The 19,128-nt window shown below is 53.3% G+C and overlaps 1 protein-coding gene across 1 annotated transcript in view; it reads left to right on the top strand.

Moving 5' to 3' along the window:
• NFIC (nuclear factor I C) overlaps positions 1–19,128 on the top strand; it is a 361,746-nt gene that overhangs the window by 337,754 nt on the left and 4,864 nt on the right. The gene's annotated exons all lie outside the window — the stretch shown is intronic.

Below are 19,128 nucleotides of genomic sequence, written 5' to 3'. Positions count from 1 at the left end.
GGGGCCGGGCCAGGCTCGCCCCGCCCCGGGGCCGCGCCGAGCCGCCTGGATCGCTGGGGTTGCGGCGGCGGCGGCGGGCTGTGATTGCTTGCAGAGCGAGCGCCGCCTCGGGTCTCTCGGCCGCTGGCCCGCTCCGTGCCTCAGTTTCCCCACCCGTTAAAGGGGGGCAGTGACACTGAGCCGCTTGGGGAAGCGCTTGGAGGCGGAACGAGCCGGGTGTTGTTAGCAGCGCGGCCCTGGCACCCGGCTCAGGAGCTCCCTGTGCTTTCCTGAGCCCCCCCCCCCCGGCGCTCGGCGAGGGCGATGTTACCCCTCTCACCAGGAGCCTGGCCTAGCTCGCTGCGCCGATTTGACAGGGGAAAGTAAAACCTGCAACCTGTTGTTGTTGTTTTGCTCAACACCCCAAATTGCTCCATCAAAACAGAGAACAGCTGCTCTCTGCGCACCCGGGAAAGCCAGGCCCCTGACAGACCCTGGGTCACAGCGGGGCATCTGACAGGCCCTAGAGGAAGCAGAGCGAGGTTGCGGTGGGGCCCAGATTTAGTTGTGGTGGGAGCAGCTGCGCGGCTCCCTATTTCGCCAGTGGAATCGTTGGTACGTTGTGGTGTCAGCTGTGTCAGGCGTTACTAGTCCCCTGGAGTTTGGGGTTGGGCCCAAAAATTGGCTGGATCCGGTGAGGTTTGGCAAGAGAACAACTGATGGTACAAATGCGGAAACGAACTTGTGCGAGGAAGTGCCCAAAGCCAGCCAGTCAGCTAAGCAGCTGCCTTGCAATTAATCCATTGGTGAAGGAGTCTCTTACCGAAGAAGGAGGACTCTGTAGAGCTGAGGCAGAAGGTGAAGGAGTAAAAATCACGGGGGCCTTTGAAAGCAAGTGGTCCCAGTTCTCAGAATCCAATGGGCACGGGGGTGTTCACTCCTCTTACCCTTGCGACCCAAACGGGGCCCTGGGAGTTGGTTCCATTAGGAGGAGAAATTGATGATAGAGCCAAAATCGATGGAATTTTGTTTACTTACAAAGATTAGACATGAAGGCCTATTTCATAGGGGGAGGGATAGCTCAGTGGTTTGAGCACTGGCCTGCTAAACCAGGGTTATGAGTTCAATCCTTGAGAGGATCTGGGCCAGAAACTGGGGGTTGATCCTGCTTTAAGCAGGGCGTTGGGGTCCCTTCCAACCCTGAGATTCCACAATTCCCCGAACACAGGGCTCACCCAGCAGCAGAAGATGGACCGCACTCACTGTTCCAAGCCAGGTTTCAGAGTAGCAGCTGTGTTAGTCTGTATCTTGTTCCTAAGCCAGTTTTTCCAGCTAGCCACTGTGCTCCAAAACCTTCCTCTCAGGACCATGTTACCAGCGCTTCTGTTAATGTCTGCCTGTCTTCCCAGACTGTCTGTGCCCCTCAGACAAAAACAGTCCCACCCTGCAGAGCCGCAGCCTCTGCATTTGAAACCCCTCAGCCCACGTGTTCATCTTAGATGCACAGATTCTGAGGCCAGAAGAGCCCACTGTGATCATCTGGTCTGACCTCCTCCATTGAGCTGCTACTCAGGCATGTCTGTGTGGTGGCTATTTTAGTTGCTCCTGCTGTTCTTCCAATCATACAATATCAGGGCTGGAAGGAACCTCAGGAAGTCATCTAGTCCAACCCCCTGCTCAAAGCAGGACCAGTCCCCAATTTTTGCCCCCATCCCCTAAATGGCCCCCTCAAGGATTGAACTCACAACCCTGGGTTTAGCAGGCCAGTGCTCAAACCACTGAGCTCTCCCTCTCCCCCTCCCCATCCTGTCCCCTTATACATTGCTCCTGAATGAAAGATGGCGGCTACGCACCACCCATAACTTTGCAAACTTTGCAAACTGGGCTGTACATGTCAAACCCTAACTGCTCCCATCTCTCAAGCACTTATGGAACCCGTTAACCGAATTGAAATCAACGTGACTAGTCCATGAGTCAAGTTACTCAAGTGACTGATGTTTGATCCTGCAAACACATGGATAATTTTAGGCCCTACCACAGTACCACATGTGAGCAGGGGCCTCTCGATGGGAGCGTGTTTGTGCAATGAAAAAAATATGGCACAAGGGTTCTAATTAAATGAGTAATTGTTTTGCACTATGACTCGCTTGTTATTCATCCAGAGCCAGAGGTATACAACGGAGAGAAAGGGCACAATCAAAGAGACAAGGGGTTTGATCCTGCCCTAATTCTTGTACCTCCATGCAAAGCGAGTGCTAAACACCGAAGCAGGAATCCCTACGCTCACCAGCACTTGACACCCACTGATTCTGGTATAAATTACACAAGGTGCAAGGCAGGCAAGAATCAAGCCAGATGTGTCTTTTCCAAGAGAGTTACAATCTAAGGGCCCAGTCCTGGAAACACTACCAGGCATCTGGGCCCAGATCCTCAAAGGTATTTAGGATCCTAATTCCCTTATGCACCTAACTACTGCTGAGGGCCTGGGCCATGTTTACCACAGTGAGTAACTGTACTGCGTTCAATGAGCCAGCTGATGGGAGTGAGCTCTACACACCGATGTTTGCAGGATCAGGCCTGAAATAAATACATCCAAGATTTAATTTCATTTAAAAAATGTTAAGGACAGTTTTCAACCACGGGTGCCTACAGATGGAAAGGGCCACATAAGAGCGAGGTATTATTTGTATTATTAAAATCAGGTACTTAAATCCATTGTTAGGCATCCAATGGCTTCTCTGTACTCGGGGTTTTGCACCAGTGCACACCCCTCGGGTAGATACACCAGTGTCAAAAGTGATTTGGCTGCCTTTGAGACACCCAGGTGTGCAAATGCAGGCTTCACTTTTTAACATTTCCCTGCAGCAGCCAGGAACATGCATGTCCCAGGGATTGTTTGACTTAATTAGCCTTGGTCTAGCTGAGCCAAGTTACCTGATTCCAGAGGCACTGAGAGATTTCTGTGGATTTCACCATTCACAGCAGCGGTAGTGTCATTCAGTTTTTAAGGAATGCGGCCAGCTCGGGTTCTTGCTGCTGCTCTGACCTTTGGATTCCTCTAACCCTTTCGGGGCATGGGGCAAATCTCCCTAGGCTGGGAAGACTTTTCTGCGCTAGTCCAAGGTCATGTGAAGCCCTGCCCAGCAGGTGCAGAAGAAAGGAACACGGTGTTCTGTCGGTTCCTCACAGGGGCTTTGGAGGTCCCACGCTCTTTAGGGTGACAGCCCCAACCCGCTCTAATTGTCTAACTCCCCCTCCCGCCTGCTCACCGGGACCCTCCTGTGGACCCTCCTGTGACGATGTGACGCAGCAGGGAGAGGGGAGTGTTGACCTGGGAATGTGCCCTGGGGATGGGAGGAAGGTCAATGGATACTGGGATACGGGCGCGGAGGTGTACCCTGGCCACGGGCACCTTAAATGGGGTCTCGCCAACCCCTGTCAGGGTCAGGTAGGTGTTGGGCCACCACCTCGGGCCGGGCCAGCGTCACCTCCGCGCCCGTATCCCAGTATCCATTGACCTTCCTAGCATGCCTGGTCCCCATCAATCCCCCTTCGTTTTACTGTTCCCCAGTCACTTACTGCAGGAAGCGCCGTTCACGGGGTGCAGTACATCCCACCTCTGCCACCAGTTGTCACGGAGTGTGGGGGAGTCCAGGCCCTGCACCCCTCTTCCTGGGATTCACTGAGACTCTCAGCCAGCCAGTAAAACAGAAGGTTTATTGGACAACAGGAACACAGTCCAAAACAGAGGTTGTGGGTACAACCAGGACCCCTCAGTCAAGTCCTTCTGGGGGAGCAGGGAGCTTAGACCCCAGCCCTGGGGTTCCCTGCGTTCCTCCACCCAGCACCAAACTGAAACTAAACCCCCCCCACAGGCTCCCTCCTGCAGCCTCTGTTCACGTTCCTGGGCAGAGGTGTCACCTCCCCCTCCCCCTCCTGGCTCAGGTTACAGGCTCTCAGGTCTCCCATCCCCAGGGCACATTCCCAGGTCAACACTCCCCTCTCCCTGCTGCATCACATCGTCACATCTCTCCCCCCTTCGAGACTGAACTGAGCGGGGTCACTGTGACCAGTGACCTGGGGAAGTTCGGGGCCCCCTCTCTGGGACAGCGCATCCGCTATCATGCTGGCACTTCCCTTCACATGGACCACGTCCATGTCGTAATCCTACAGGAGCAGGCTCCATCTCAGGAGCTTGGCGTTGGCTCCTTTCATCTGGTGCAGCCAGGTCAGGGAGAGTGGTCGGTGTACACGGTGAAGTGTCACCCGAAGAGACAGGGCTCTAGTTTCTTGAGGGCCCACACCATGGCCAGGCACTCCTTCTCGATGGCCGCGTAGTGTTGCTCCCGGGGTAGCAACTTCTTGCTCAGGTACACAATGGGGTGTCTCTCCCCCTTTTCATCCTCCTGCATTGACACCACCCCCACTCCCATCTCTGAGGCATCGGTGAACACCACAAAGGGCTTGTCAAAGTCTGGGTTTGCCAGAACTGGGCCACTGATCAGAGCCTCCTTCAGCGCCCGGAAAGCCTCCTGGCACTGCTCGGTCCAGACCACCTTGTCTGGCTTCCCCTTCTTGCATAGCTCAGTGATGGGGGTGGCTATGGCGCTAAAGTGGGGCACAAATCTTCGGTAGTATCCTGCCATCCCAATAAAGGCATGGACCTGCTTTTTGGTGTGGGGAGCGGGCCAGTCTCTGATCACCTCCACCTTGGCCGGTTCCGGCTTTAGGCGGCCGCTCCCCACCCGATGGCCCAGGTAAGATACTTCAGCCATCCCCACCTTGCACTTCTCTGCTTTTACAGTCAGCCCAGCCCCCTGGAGTCGGTCCAGCACTTGTCTAACCTGGGACACGTGGTCCTCCCAGGTCTGGCTAAAGACACAGATGTCATCAATATACGCCATGGCAAAACTCTCCATCCCCCTCCGTAGCTGGTCTACCAGGCGCTGGAAGGTGGCCAGCGCTCCCTTGAGGCCGAAAGGCAGGGCCAGGAACTCATAGAGCCCCAGAGGGGTGATAAAGGCTGATTTCAGCCGAGCATCTGCATCCAACGGCACTTGCCAGTAGCCCTTTGTAAGATCCAGGGTGGTAAGGTACCGAGCTCCTCCCAGCTGGTCTAGGAGCTCGTCAGGCCTGGGCATGGGGTAGGCATCAGATACAGTGATGGCATTGAGCTTCCGATAGTCCACACAGAACCGGACCGACCCATCCTTTTTGGGGACCAGCACCACCGGCGAGGCCCAAGGGCTGGCCGATGGCTGGATCACCCCCAAAGCCAGCATGTCCTGGACCTCTCTTTCCAGGTCCTGAGCAGACTGTGACTCGGAACGGGGAGCATCTTATCGGCGGGTGCGCCCCTGTCTGCACCCGGTGGACAGTCAGATTAGTGCGTCCAGGCTGGTTGGAAAACAGCTGTCGGTACGGATGCAGCACCCCCCTGATCTCAGCTTGCTGGGCAGGGGTTAGCTGATCCGAGAGGGGAATTGTTTCCAGGGGGGAACCAGCTCTGGTCCCAGGGAATAGATCTACTAAAGGGTCATCTCCCTGCTCCTCCCACTGTCCACACACGGCCAACACCACATTCCCCCTGGCATAATATGGCTTCATCATATTCGCATGGTACACCCGGTGGTGGTGCGCCCGGTTAGACAGCTCCACCACATAGTTTACCTCATTGAGCTGCTTGACAACCTTGAAAGGGCCCTCCCAGGCGGCCTGTAGTTTGTTCTTTCTCACGGGGATGAGAACCATCACCTGATCCCCGGTGGCGTAGGCATGGGCCCTCGCCGTGCGGTCATACCAGACCTTCTGCTTCTTCTGTGCTCTGGCCAGATTCTCCCTGGCCAGGCCCATGAGTTCAGCCAGTCTCTCTCGGAAGATCAGGACATACTCCACCACTGACTTTCCATCGGGAGTGGCCTTCCCCTCCCACTCGTCTCTCATCAGGTCCAGGGGGCTCCTTACCCTCCTTCCATATAACAGTTCGAAAGGCGAAAATCCGGTAGACTCCTGGGGCACCTCCCTGTATGCGAACAGCAGGTGAGGTAAGTACTTGTCCCAGTCCAGCGGGTGCTGGTTCATAAAGGTTTTCAGCATCATCTTTAGCGTCCCGTTAAACCTCTCCACCAGCCCATTGGACTGGGGGTGATACGCTGAGGCCCAGTTGTGCCGGACCCCACATTTCTCCCACAAGCACTGGAGCAGGGCCGACATGAAGTTGGACCCTTGGTCTGTCAAGACTTCCTTGGGGAACCCCACTCGGCTGAAAATGGTCAGGAGCGCATCTGCCACGGTGTCTGCTTCAATGGAAGCTAAGGGCACTGCCTCGGGGTAGCGGGTGGCGAAATCTACCACCACCAGAATGTATTTCTTCCCTGACCGGGTCGTCTTGCTGAGAGGCCCCACGATGTCCATGGCCACCTTCTGGAAAGGCTCCTCTATGATGGGCAAAGGTCTCAAAGCCGCTTTCCCCTTGTCCCGGGCCGTCCCCATCCTCTGACAGGGGTCACAGGATCGGCAATACTGCCGGACCGTGGTAAAGACCCCGGGCCAGTAAAAGTTCTGTAGCAGCCTCTGCCGGGTGCGCCGGATTCCCTGGTGCCCTGCGAGGGGGATGTCATGGGCCAGGTACAGGAGCTTGCGGCGATACTTCTGGGGGACCACCAGCTGCCTCCTGATCCCACAGGACTCTACTTCCCCTGGGGGAGCCCATTCTCGGTACAGGAACCCCTTCTCCCACAGGAACCTCTCCTGGCAACCTCTCCTCATGGTCCGTCCCACACTGAGGTCGGCCAGGTCCCTGAGCTTCCGCAAGGAGGGATCTTTCCTCAACTCGGCCTGGAACTCAGCAGCTGGGGAAGGGATGGGGCCCGGTTCCCTCTCATTGGCCGGGTCTGAGGCCACAGCCTCTCTGAGCCGTGCCCCTCGGCGCCCCCTCCCCACCCGAGTAGGGTCTTGAGCCTTCGGTGTGGTAGCCTCCCCAAGGTCAGGGTGCAGTGCCCCTTGCCGGCTCTGGCTACAGGTCACAACCAGGGCGGTCTGGGGCTTGCTTGGCCAGTCCTCTAGGTCTCCCCCCATCAAAACCTCAGTGGGCAAATGGTGGTGTACCCCCACATCCTTGGGGCCCTCCTTGGCCCCCCATTTCAGGTGTACCCTGGACATGGGCACCTTAAATGGGGTCCCGCCCACCTCCGTCAGGGTCAGGTAGGTGTTGGGCACCACCCAATCTGGGGCCACCACCTTGGGTCGGGCCAGCATCACCTCCGCGCCCGTATCCCAGTATCCATTGACCTTCCTAGCACGCCTGGTCCCCGTCAATCCCCCTTCGTTTTACTGTTCCCCAGTCACTTACTGCAGGAAGTGCCATTCACGGGGTGCAGTACATCCCACCGCTCCCACCAGTTGTCACGGAGTGTGGGGGAGTCCAGGCCCTGCACCCCTCTTCCTGGGATTCACTGAGACTCTCAGCCAGCCAGTAAAACAGAAGGTTTATTGGACAGCAGGAACACAGTCCAAAACAGAGCTTGTGGGTACAACCAGGACCCCTCAGTCAAGTCCTTCTGGGGGAGCAGGGAGCTTAGACCCCAGCCCTGAGGTTCCCTGCGTTCCTCCACCCAGCCCCAAACTGAAACTAAACCCCCCCAGCAGGCTCCCTCCTGCAGCCTCTGTTCACGTTCCTGGGCAGAGGTGTCACCTCCCCCTCCCCCTCCTGGCTCAGGTTACAGGCTCTCAGATCTCCCATCCCCAGGGCACATTCCCAGGTCAACACTCCCCTCTCCCTGCTGTGTCACATGGTCACACCTCCCCCTCCCAGATCCTGTTTACTCTGCACAGACATCCTGATATTAACATGGATGCTCTCTGTGCAGGTTTGTTTTTCATGTTATTTCCCGTCCAAAAGACCAAGCTATGACCTGCCTTGCACGTAGACTAAAAACTGAGGCTCTGACCTTTGGATCCCTCTAACCCTTTTGGGGCATGGGGCAAATCTCCCTAGGCTGGGAAGACTTTTCTGCGCTAGCCCAAGGTCATGTGAAGCCCTGCCCAGCAGGTGCAGAAGAAAGGAACACGGTGTTCTGTCGGTTCCTCACAGGGGCTTTGGAGGTCCCACGCTCTATAGGGTGACAGCCCCAACCCGCTCTAATTGTCTAAGGGTATGTCTACACTACAAAATTAGGTCAAATTTATAGAAGTCAGTTTTGTATGTAACCCTTCTGCCCGTCAGAGTTGGCAGCAACAAGGGCCGGGTTCAATATCTAGGGGATCCATTCCAATAGCAGAATGCAAACCGGCTCGAACCCCCGCCCAGTGACCAGGGACAAATATATACCACCCCCGCGGGGCGCCTCCAAGAGGCAGTACTTCCCCTTTCGCAAACACATAATCTAAGTGTAGCAAAAAGCCTTTTAATAACAGAGAGAAACAATGTGGCATTATGTTGGGGAAACACCACCAACAGGATTCATAACACAACCCATGAGCAAAAAACCCACCCCAAGCAAATTGGGGCGTGTCCTTTCCCTTTGGTTCTTGAGTCCAGCAACCCCAAATCACCCGAAGTCCCAAAAGTCCAGTGACCCCAAAGTCTCTGTCCCTGGTCAGGGCAGCCCCAGAGTTCGAAAGTTTATCTGCAGAGCTTTACCTCCCAACCTGGGTGGAGATGCGGGGGGGAGGGGGGGGATGAGGTAAGGGGCACCTTACATGATCTGAAGCTGACCACCCCACAGCTCCATAGGCCTTCGCTGTGCCAGCCGCCCCACAAACTGCTTCGCTCAGCTCCGCTCTGCGGCCCACACGCAGCTCCCGCCATCCCACGAACTGCTCCGTGTCCCACCAGCAGCTCCCGCTGTCCTATGAACTGCTCCACCAGCCTGTCCACAAGTCGCTCCAGCCGTCCCGCAAACTGCTCCACGGTATATCTTCAGGCTCCCCCGCTACTTAACAACGCTCAATGATTTCAGCTTAGTCAGTTCAGCTCTTTGGTGAATTCAGCTTGTAGTAGGGGAGCCTCAGTGCTGGTGCACTATTAGCCCAAAGTGAGCTCAGCAGCCTGTAACTAGACTTCTAATGAAATCAAAATTAGCTCTGATATTCCACAGTGGAGAGAGGAGGCAGTGCAATTAGCATGTAAGGCCCTCACCAAGGGGCCCATGCCACCAAGTATTAATACTTGTCCCCAGCCTCTCTCCATTCACAGAGTTTTGGAACCCATGACCCTTGCCTAGCGAGTGTTACTTAGTTGATGGTGAGTCCCTCCATCATAACAAAAGGCCAAGTACAGTTCCAAGCACAGTTCCCATAATCAGGGTAATAACAATTTATTCTTCCTGCCCCAATAACAGAGACACGGGGGATCCCACAGCAGCCAAAGTGACCATTTGGGCAGCTATGGCCTCATTCTAGGCAGGGTGGGTGTGCCTATGCAAATGAGATTGGCCCCTGAAGTTCTTTTCCACAACTTGCCACACCTCACCACCAGATGTCAGGTTGGAGCTCATCCTGACACTGCTTACATCCTCCCCGCAGCCGAGAATTTGTCGTCCCGACAAATCACACTCCCTTTATACCAACTCATTGGTTTCCTCCAAAGGGCCTCAGGAAGCCCACTTTAGCTTCCACAAGCCTGTGTGCTAAATGTATTGGCTCCTCACTAGTCACCCCAGGTGCATCATAAGTTAACCGTTTTACTGGTCTTATCACCCTGTCTCGTCTATTGAGAATCTCTGTTGCCGAGGTCGGGGGAACATCCTCTTGAGTGACGGATGGAGAGGCTTCCCTGGAGGGTCCCGCGACTACTGGCGTAGGCCCCTGCACACCTAGTTCTAACGCTGGAGGGTCCAAGGTGCCCAGGACATCCTCTACCTGTGTGTCTCCACTGTCCAATAACCTGTGTGTGTCATCACACGAGGGTCTCATCAGTAGCACAGGGGTGTCAGAAATGGGCCTAAATAATTCCGCCATGGGGTTTAGGGCGGAAGAGGGAAAACTCTCGTTTGGTTCAGCTGATCGAGACTGAAATCTTGTCTCCATCCCAGGATACACCAGGGTTGTATCTTCCTCCTCAGACTCACTCTCAGATGTGCAGAATAGGGATAAGTTAGCTGCACGGAGCCCGCTGTCTGTGTTGGATGGCGGCTTTGGTCTAGCACCTCTGTTCTGCCCGGCTGCCCTGTCGTGGCCCATCTCATAAGGGGTGCTTACCAATTCCCCCACAGGGAGCAAAAGATTTCTATGCACCGTCTTTATTTGCCCTGGACCGTCTTCAGGTTTGATCTTGTAGACCGGCAGATCTCCCAGCTTTTCCATCACCAGGTAAGGTATTGCCTTCCATCTGTCAGCTATCTTGTGTTTGCCAGCAATACCCAAATTTCGCAGCAGGACTCTGTCCCACGACTGGAGCTCCTGCGAACGCACTCTAGCATCATATCGATGTTTGTTGCGGTCTGCGTTCTTCCGAGCCGCAGCAGTAGCTAAGCGATAAGCATCCCGCAGCTTTTCTCTTAGTCGGGATACATATTGCTGATGAGTTTCATAGCTATCTCCATCCTCTGATACACCAAAGCACAAGTCTATGGGTAATCTTGGTTCTCGCCCAAACATCAGGAGATATGGGGTGACTCCCGTAGCATCGTTCTTTGTGGCATTGTAGGCATGCACCAGAAATGCGACATGCTGGCTCCAGGATGCCTTCTGCTCTGGTCGCAAAGTTCCCAACATATCTAATAGGGTTCGGTTGAACCTCTCTGGCTGAGGATCACCTTGGGGGTGATAAGGCGTTGTCCTAGACTGTTTAATTCCTACTATCTTCAGCACCTCCTTCAGAAGGTGACTCTCAAAATCCCGTCCCTGATCAGAGTGTATCCGAGCCGGGAATCCATAGACTGAGAAATATTTGTCCCACAATACTCGAGCGATGGTGGTGGCCCTCTGATCACGTGTGGGATATGCCTGTGCATACCGTGTAAAATGGTCAGTCACTACCTGATGGGGCTAAAACATTGTCGCGGGTGGTTCTAGGTACATATCATCAGGCCCCCGTTCCCTCCCTCCCTCCATGAAAGCAACGGCAGACAATTGTTTCACGCCTTTTTTCCTGAGTTACCTGTGCAGACGCCATACCACGGCAAGCATGGAGCTCAGCTCACTGTCACCGTATGTTTCCTGGGTGCTGGCAGGCGCGGTACTGCATTGCTACACAGCAGCAGCAACCCATTGCCTTGTGGCAGCAGATGGTGCAATAGGCCTGAAAAACATCCTCATCATGTTCCAGGTGCTCCTGGCCGCCTCGGTAAGGTCGGTCAGGAGTGCCTGGGCAGATATGGGTGCAGGGACTAGAGTGACTTGACCAGGTCATTCTTTTTCATGGAGCATGTCCTCAAGGAATCAATTCTGAAGCACTTAGACGAGAGGAAAGTGATCAGGAACAGTCAGCATGGATTCACCAAGGGAAAGTCATGCCTGACTAATCTAATTGCCTTCTATGATGAGATAACTGGTTCTGTGGATGAAGGGAAAGCAGTGGATGTGTTATTCCTCGACTTTAGCAAAGCTTTTGACACGGTCTCCCACAGTATTCTTGTCAGCAAGTTAAAGAAGTATGGGCTGGATGGATGCACTACAAGGTGGGTAGAAAGTTGGTTAGACTGTCAGGCTCAACGGGTAGTGATCAATGGCTCCATGTCTAGTTAGCAGCTGGTATCTAGCAGAGTGCCCTAAGGGTCGGTCCTGGGGCCGGTTTTGTTCAATATCTTCATTAATGATCTGGAGGATGGTGTGGATTGCACCCTCAGCAAGTTTGCAGATGACACTAAACTGGGAGAAGAGGTAGATACGCTGGAGGGTAGGGATAGGATACAGAGGGCCCTAGACAAATTGGAGGATTGGGCCAAAAGAAATCTGATGAGGTTCAACAAGGACAAGTGCAGAGTCCTGCACTTAGGACGGAAGAATCCAATGCACCGCTACAGACTAGGGACCGAATGGCTAGGCAGCAGTTCTGCAGAAAAGGACCTAGGGGTGACAGTGGATGAGAAGCTGGATAGGAGTCAACAGTGTGCCCTTGTTGCCAAGAAGGCCAATGGCATTTTGGGCTGTATAAGTAGGGGCATTGCCAGCAGATTGAGGGACGTGATCATTTCCCTCTCTTCGACATTGGTGAGGCCTCATCTGGAGTACTGTGTCCAGTTTTGGGCCCCACACTGCAAGAAGGATGTGAAAAAATTGGAAAGAGTCCAGCGGAAGGCAACAAAAATGATTAGGGGACTGGAACACATGAGTTATGAGGAGAGGCTGAGGGAACTGGGATTGTTTAGTCTACGGAAGAGAAGAATGAGGGGGGATTTGATAGCTGCTTTTAACTACCTGAAAGGTGGATCCAAAGAGGATGGATCTAGACTGTTCTCAGTGATAGCAGATGACAGGACAAGGAGTAATGGTCTCAAGTTGCAGTGGGGGAGGTTTAGGTTGGATATTAGGAAAAACTTTTTCACTAGGAGGGTGGTGAAACACTGGAATGGGTTACCTAGGGAGGTGGTGGAATTCCCTTCCTTAGAAGTTTTTAAGGTCAGGCTTGACAAAGCCCTGGTTGGGATGATTTAGTTGGGATTGGTCCTGCTCTGGGCAGGGGGTTGGACTAGATGGCCTCCAGAGGTCCCTTCCAACTCTGTTATTCTATGATTCTATGATTCTTTAGTCCTGCAGGCAGTCCTATTGCACCATCTTCTGCCAAGCAGCCATGAGATGTGGATGGCTTGCAGTCCTTCTGCACCGTCTGCTGCCAGCCAAAGATGCAAAAGATAGATAGAGTGGATCAAAACAAGAAATAGACCAGATTTGTTTTGTATTCATTTGCTCCCCCCCGCTCCCTCCGTGAAGTCCTGCCTGAAATACTAGGGGGAGGGATAGCTCAGTGGGTTGAGCATTGGCCTGCTAAACCCAGGGGTTTGAGCTCAATCCTTGAGGGGGCCATTCTGTGTGACAGTTGTTTTTGTTTCTCCTTGATGTAAAGCCACCCCCTTTGTTGATTTTAATTCTCTGTAAGCCAACCCTGTACGCCATGTCATCAGTCACCTCTCCCTCCATCAGGGCAACGGCAGACAATCGTTCCACGCCTTTTTTCCGTACAGGCGCCATACCACGGCAAGCATGGAGCCCGCTCAGATCACTTTGCCAGTTAGGAGCACATTAAACACCACACGCATTATCCAGCAGTATATGCAGCACCAGAACCTGGCAAAGCGAAACCGGGCGAGTAGGCTACATCAGCGAGGTGACGAGAGTGATGAGGACATGGACACAGACTTCTCTCAAAGCACGGGCCCTGGCAATGTGGGCATCATGGTGCTAATGGGGCAGGTTCATGTGGTGGAATGCCGATTCTGGGCTCGGGAAACAAGCACAGACTGGTGGGACTGCATAGTTTGCAGGTCTGGGACGATTCCCAGTGGCTGCGAAACTTTCGCATGCGTAAGGGCACTTTCATGGAACTTTGTGACTTGCTTTCCCCTGCCCTGAAGCGCAAGAATACCAAGATGAGAGCAGCCCTCACAGCTGAGAAGCGAGTGGCAATAGGCCTGTGGAAGCTTGCAATGCCAGACATCTACTGGTCAGTTGGGAATCAATTTGGAGTGGGCAAATCTACTGTGGGGGCTGCTGTGATGCAAGTAGCCAACGCAATCAAAGATCTGCTGATATCAAGGGTAGTGACCCTGGGAAACGTGCAGGTCATAGTGGATGGCTTTGCTGCAATGGGATTCCCTAACTGTGGTGGAGCGACAGACGGAACCCATATCCCTATCTTGGCACCGGAGCAGCAAGTCGGCGAGTACATAAACCGCAAGGGGTACTTTTCAATAGTGCTGCAAGCACTGGTGGATCACAACGGACGTTTCACCAACATCAACGTGGGATGGCCGGGAAAGGTACGTGACGCTCGCATCTTCAGGAACTCTGGTCTGTTTCAAAAGCTGCAGCAAGGGACTTTATTCCTAGACCAGAAAATAACCGTTGGGGATGGTGAAATGCCTATAGTTATCCTTGGGGACCCAGCCTACCCCTTAATGCCCTGGCTCATGAAGCCGTACACAGGCAGCCTGGACAGTAGTCAGGAGCTGTTCAACTACAGGCTGAGCAAGTGCAGAATGGTGGTAGAATGTGCATTTGGACGTTTAAAAGCGCGCTGGCGCAGTTTACTGACTCGGTTAGACCTCAGTGAAACCAATATTCCCACTGTTATTACTGCTTGCTCTGCGCTCCACAATATCTGTGAGAGTAAGGGGGAGATGTATATGGCGGGGTGGGAGGTTGAGGCAAATCACCTGGCCGCTGGTTACATGCAGCCAGACACCAGGGCAGTTAGAAGAGCACAGGAGGGTGCGGTGCACATCAGAGAAGCTTTGAAAACCAGTTTCATGACTGGCCAGGCTACGGTGTGAAAGTTCTTTTTGTTTCTCCTTGATGAAACCCCCCACCCCTTGGTTCACTCTACTTCCCTGTAAGCTAACCACCCTCCCCTCCTCCCTTCGATGACCACTTGCAGAGGCAATAAAGTCATTGTTGCTTCACATTCATGCATTCTTTATTAATTCATCACACAAATAGAGGGATAACTGCCAAGGTAGCCTGGGAGGGGTGGTGGAGGAGAGAAGCACCTGGAGGGGTGGTGGAGGAGGAAAGGACAAGGCCACACAGCACTTTAAAAGTTTAAAACTTTAAAACTTATTGAATGCCAGCCTTCTGTTGCTTGGGCAATCCTCTGGGGTGGAGTGGCTGGGTGGCTGGAGGCCCTCCCACCGCGTTCTTGGGCGTCTGGGTGAGGAGGCTATATAACTTGGGGAGGAGGGTGGTTGGTTACACAGGGGCTGTAGTGGCGGTCTGTGCTCTTGCTGCCTTTCCTGCAGCTCAACCATACGCTGGAGCGTATCAGTTTGATCCTCCATCAGCCTCAGCATTGAATCCTGCCTCCTCTCATCACGCTGCCGCCAGCTTTCAGCTTCAGCCCTCTTTTCAGCCCACCACTTACTCTCCTCAGCCCGCCACCTCTCCTCCCGGTCATTTTGTGCTTTTCTGCACTCTGACATTGTCTGCCTCCACGCATTCGTCCGTGCTCTGTCAGTGTGGGAGGACAGCATGAGCTCAGAGAATGTTTCATCGCGAGTGCATTTTTTTTGCCTTCTAATCTTCGCTAGCCTCTGGGAAGGAGAAGGTCCTGTGATCCTTGAAACACATGCAGCTGGTGGAGAAAAAAAGGGACAGTGGTATTTAAAAAGACACATTTTATAGAACAATGGGTACACTCTTTCACGGTAAACCTTGCTGTTAACATTACATACATCGCACATGTGCTTTCGTTCCAAGGTCGCATTTTGCCTCCCCCCACCACGTGGCTAGCCCCTCACCCCTCCCCGTGGCTAACAGTGGGGAACATTTCTATTCAACCACAGGCAAACAGCACAGCAGGGATGGGCACCTCTGAATGTCCCCTTAAGAAAAGCACCCTATTTCAACCAGATGACCATGAATGATATCACTCTCCTGAGGATAACACAGAGAGATAAAGAATGGATGTTGTTTGAATGCCAACAAACATACACTGCAATGCTTTGTTCTGCAATGATTCCCAAGTACGTGCTACTGGCCCCTTAAATCGATTTTAAGAGCCCTTTAAGTCGAAAAAAAGGGCTTCGTTGTGTGGATGGTGCAGGGTTAAATTGATTTAACGCTGCTAAATTTGACCTCAACTCCTAGTGTAGACCAGGGCTAACTCCCCGTCCCGCCTGCTCACCGGGACCCTCCTCCTCCCAGATCCTGTTTACTCTGCACAGACATCCTGATATTAACATGGATGCTCTCTGTGCAGGTTTGTTTTTCATGTTATTTCCCGTCCGAAAGACCATGCTATGACCTGCCTTGCACGTAGACTAAAAACAGAGGCTCTAACCGAGGCTATAGCATGTCCACACAGGCAAGAATAAACCATGTGTAACATCCTTTGGCTGCAGCTGTGTTCAGACTTGGTTATTTTTGCAGTGCACACAGGATGTCTCTGTCTCTCACACACAGAAACACACGCCTTTTACTGAAAGCTGCCTCCTTCACCTCTAACTTCAGCCCTGTCTACACCCCCCAAATCAACCACATCTGGGCACTTGGCTCAAACACAGCCCCCAGCTCAGTGAGAGCCTGGGCATAGGTGGCAGTGTAGATGGGAGGGCTAAAGCTCGGTTGTGCAGTCTGAAGGCAGCTTGTGGAACTCATTGCCACAGGAGGTTGTGTTGGCAAACAGCAGAGCTGAACTTTGAAAAGGAGGCCACTTGGAACTGCAGCTCTGTAAGCGCTGATAGCGATGGGGTGCTCACCCTTTGTGCTTTGGGCCATAACTCAATCACCTGTACGATCAGACAGGAATGTCTCTCCTCTCATGTACAGGTGTGGTGGGATGTGTTTTCAGGCACTCATGGGCGTGGGCGGGGGGGGGCGGTTATCCTCCTTTTAACCATCTGCAGGGCCAGATTAACACAGGGGCTTTAGGGGGTGCAGCCCAGGGCCTCGGGCTAAGGGGGGCCCCACAAAAATAAATCCATAATTATATATAATTCAGTGGTCACCAACTCATTGATCACGATCGACTGGTCGATCCTGGAGCCTTTGCCAGTCGATTGTGATCTCCGGGCTGCTAACAGTCCAGCAGCGCAGCAGGGCTCAGGCAGACGGCCTGCTCATTGTGGCCCCACGCCACTCCCAGAAGTGGCCTGCTGCTGGCACATCTCTGCGGCCCCTGTGGGGGAGGTGGCTCCGCGCACTGCCCCTGCCCCCCGCACCATCCCTGCAGCTCCCATTGGCTGGGAATGGGAGCTGCAGGGGCGGTGCTTGCAGGCGTGGGCAGTGCACAGAGACACGCTATCCTGCTTCCCCCAGGGGCATGCAGAGAGGTGCCAGCAGTCAGCAGCTTCTGGAAGCGGCGTGGGGCTGGGGCTGGCAGTCAGGCAGCCTGCCTGGGTCCTGCTGCACCACTGGCTGGGAGCCACCTGTGGTAAGCGCCCCCCGGATGGAGCCTGCACCCCTCACCCTCTTGGGGGGTGGGATAGCTCAGTGGTTTGAGCATTGGCCTGCTAAACCCAGCGTTGTGAGTTCAATCCTTGAGGGGGCCATTTAGGGATCTGGGGCAAAAATTGGGGATGGGTCCTGCTTTGAGCAGGGGGTTGGACTAGGTGACCTCCTGAGGTCCCTTCCAACCCTGAGATTCAATGATTCTCTCCTCATCCCAACACTGCCCCAGCCTGGAGCCCTCTCCTGCACCCAACCTCCCTCCCAGAAAGAAACTAATATAACAGCGGTTCTAAGGTAAGAAGTAGGCTATTTTGAATTAACTTAACTATATTCGACATGTTTTAAGACTGAAATGTAACCACAGAACGGCTTTATGTTAATTAAAAGGCAAGTTTAGGATAGCATTAATAGCTGTGATCATTTTGTTTTAAATTAGGAACAAGACTAGTATACAGGGGCCCCACAAAATCTAATAGCCCCGGGCCCACAGGAGAGTTAATCCAGCCCTGACCATCTGGGATTGGCCCCTGCAGGACATCCGACTGGCTAGCATGTGACAGGATAGGGGCGAGTCTGTTTGTAAAACGGACTGTCCCAGGAAAACAATGTGGGCTGAGAATGCTTTGCTAGCCTATTGAGCTGCCCACCTATCCACAGGGTCGATCAGCTGACACAACGGAGATGGAGGGCGGTCCTGAGATTAAAGCACAGGACTGTGAGTCAGGGCTCCTGAGCTCTGGCCTTGGCTCTGTCACTGATTCGCTGTGTGACTGTAAATAAGGCCTTTAACCACTCTGTGCCTCCTCAGTTCCCCCATCCGCAAAATGGAACATAAGAATGGCATGGCAGGTCAGTCCATCCAGTTCAGTGTCCTGTCTTCTGACAGTGGCATGAGCCACCTGCTTCAGAGGGAGCGGACAGAATAGGGCAATTATCAAGTGAGCCATCCCCTGCTATCCAGTCCCAGCATCTGGCAGACAGAGGCTTAGGGACATGCAGGGCATGGGGTTGCATCCCTGACCATCTTGGCTAATAGTCATTGACAGACCTGTCCTCCATGAACTTATCTAATTCTGTTTTAAACCCAGTTATACTTTTGGCCTTCACAATATCCCCTGGCAATGAGTTCCACAGATTGACTATGCGCTGTGTGAAGTACTTTCTTATGTTTGTTTTAAACCTTCTGGCTATTATTGTTGTTCGGGGAACCTGTGATTCGTGTGTTATGTGAAGGAGTAAATAACATGTCATTATGCGTTTTCTCCACACTAGTCAGGGTTTATAGACCTCCAGCCGTCCTTTCTTAGTCATCGCTTTTCTAAGATGAACAGTCCCAGTCTTTCTAAGCTCCCCTCATCTGGAAATTGTTCCAAACCCCTAATGTTTTATGTTGCCCTTCTCTGTGCTTTTTCCAATTCTAATAGATGTTTCGAAATGTGGTGACCAGAACTGCACGCAGTATTCACAATATGTACGTACCGTGGATTTATATAGTGTTGTTATGCTATTTTCTGCCTTATTATCTGTCCCTTTCCTAATGGTTCCTAGCATTGTGTTTCCTTTTTTGACTGCTGCTCATTGAGCAGTTGTTTTCAGAGAACTCTCCACAATGCCATGGTGGATTATCCAATGGGCCCAGGAGGGAAAAACAGGGGCAGGGGGAAGGGGCAGAACAGGGGCAGGACCACAGGCAGAAGGGGTGGGGTGACCGTTCTGGCGCCAGTCCCCACTTGCTCTGGCCCAGGGCCCCAGGAGACCTTAATCCACCTCTGCCACAATAGCGCCAAGATTTCCTTCTTGACTGGTAACAGCTAATTTAGTCTCCATCTTTTTATATATATCTTTGGGATCAGTGTTCCCTCGAATTTTTTATGTTCATGTGCAGAATGAATTTTGTTATGTGCACCAGTATGGAGGTGATGTGTGGTGGGGGTGGGGCCAAGGGATTCGGGGTGTGGGAGGGGCTCAGACTGGGGTAGAGGGTTGGGACGCAGGGGGGTGAAGGCTCTGGCTGGGGGGTGCGGACTCTGGGGTGAGGCTGGGGATGCGGGGTTCAGGGCATGGAAGGGGGCTTAGGACTGGGGCAGAGGGTTGGGTGCAGGG

This window comes from Chelonia mydas, chromosome 25, assembly GCF_015237465.2.
Source record: "Chelonia mydas isolate rCheMyd1 chromosome 25, rCheMyd1.pri.v2, whole genome shotgun sequence".
In the NCBI taxonomy this organism is placed as follows: Eukaryota; Metazoa; Chordata; order Testudines; family Cheloniidae; genus Chelonia; species Chelonia mydas.
This window is presented reverse-complemented; position numbering and strand designations above follow the sequence as displayed.